At 47.1% G+C, this 1,904-nt stretch overlaps 1 pseudogene; it reads right to left on the bottom strand.

The window, feature by feature from the left end:
• Positions 1–426: 426 nt before the first annotated feature.
• On the bottom strand, positions 427–1,657 carry LOC146675251 (single-stranded DNA-binding protein 3 pseudogene; annotated as a pseudogene).
• Between the last annotated feature and the right edge of the window lie 247 nt (positions 1,658–1,904).

The raw sequence follows: 1,904 nt of genomic DNA, 5'->3' as shown, positions 1-1,904 counted from the left end.
ATGCTCACTGCCACGAATGCGACAATTCTTTTGCACATATGGTGAATATCTCACATACCGTGGCTCTCTTTGCAACTGTCATGGTTACGTCTGAATAAAGCTGCGAGGAACACTGATGTAAAAGTGACCAAAGCCTAACAGAATGCCATCGCTTTGAGGGACTGATGAAGGCGGCAATGTTAAAAATCCCATGTCTGAAAAGGGCTTGAGAGACTGATCAATCTGGATCAATGTGACACTGTAACAACACCGCTGCAAAAGGCTGTCACAATAAAAGCCATATTCTTTCACATCGTTTCCATTTTTAAGACTCTTTAAATAGAAAGGTGGGCATTGGGCAGAGTAATACATTATTCAGAAAGGTGGCCACAGAGTAAAAGACAAATCCTCAGTTCTGTGTCAACCCATTTCTGTGACACCGTATGCATGGCGAAAAGTAAAATGACAAGACAGAGACTTTCCAAGCTCACAATGCGTATGCAAACTCTCCAGTGTTTTAAGTGACAAAAGCAGATATTTCCTGCACATCTTGCACCACAAAGCAATCATTAAAAAGTACAAGAGGTAAACTTCCAACCTTTTTCTCTTCGCACTAGGATTAAAGAGGCTGAGAGGACTGAGCGGGGTCAGGAGGTTCTGCAAAGAACATAAAACGTGTCATTTATGCATTTCAGTAGCTGGTTTTCTCACACAGGGGTTGTGATAAATCGTGTAATTGTCCTTCATTTTGAGCAAGGAGCAGTAGTTTGCCAGCCATTTAGATTTTTTTGTTTTGTTTTTGTCCCCCAATCAGCATTCTGGCGTTAGTGTGGAACCAAAATGGCGCCTGTCCCTGATTTGGTGCTGATGTGTTTGGCCACGTCCTACAGTGACTTCAGATCCTCGGAATGATGGCAAATCGGGTAGGGTGAAGAGGGGGAGGGGGTCACACACTCATCGTCATGGTTGAAGAGTAGTTCTCGCTCTGAAAGGAGTGGAGGAAGTTTCCACTCAGCTCCCCGTCATCCCTCGGGGTCCCGGGAGGATTGGTAATGCCACTTAAATTGTTTGGGGAATTCTTGTTCATTCCATCCATATCACCAGAACCTAGTGATCCATTCATGTGGTGTGGTTCCATCCCAGCCATGGCTCCCAGGGGTCCATCAGAGCCTGGGCCCATAGGGAAATTATTTCGGTTGCCAGGTCCAGTGTTGATCATGGTGTATAAATTGTCACCAGAGTTGTTTGAGTCTGCGGGGCTGGGCATGATGGGAGTGCCAGGAGGCCCTCCACCTCCAGATGCCCCCCCGTATGCACCAGGAGAGGGTGATGAGTAAGGCATAGAGTTGGCATTGTTGGGATTGGGCCATGGCCGACCCGTTCCTGGGCCCATGTTCACTCCTGGCATGCCAAGACCCATGGTGTTGTGTGGAGGCCTCATCCCACCACCAAAGTTCTGAGGGCCAGGCCCCATAGGCCCCATTCCTCGAGGGCCACTCATTCTCTGCATTGGCCCCAAGTTAGGATGACCTTGTGGCCGTGTGGGGTCCATGTTGGGCAGCATGGGATGAGGACCTGGTCCTCCGCCGGGTGGCTGGCTGGCCATCCGGATGGGTGGACCTCTTGGGCCTCCAGCAAAGCGAGGCGACATGAAAGACTGGAAAAAGGCAGGTGGCATACAACATACTACCTTGGGCCCCCTGCTTCTTTGGTGCTTGGTATATGTATACAACTATACTTGTATATGCTGTATATGATTTTCAGAAACAACTGAAAGAAAGCTATCAGAAGATAAAACAACAAATGGACAGAGTGAAGGTCAGTACATGTTCAGAGAACTGCAATTAGAAACTTGTGGATATATTTGACCAAATATAACGTTACAACATAAAAAAAACTACCTTAATGTAATATGAAACTACAAT

This window comes from Rhamphochromis longiceps, linkage group LG3, assembly GCF_057381845.1.
Source record: "Rhamphochromis longiceps isolate RC_006_pf linkage group LG3, R_longiceps_female_GT1.1, whole genome shotgun sequence".
Taxonomy (NCBI): Eukaryota; Metazoa; Chordata; class Actinopteri; order Cichliformes; family Cichlidae; genus Rhamphochromis; species Rhamphochromis longiceps.
Note: the sequence above shows the minus strand (reverse complement) of the source record. Positions and strands in the feature narration are given on the sequence as shown.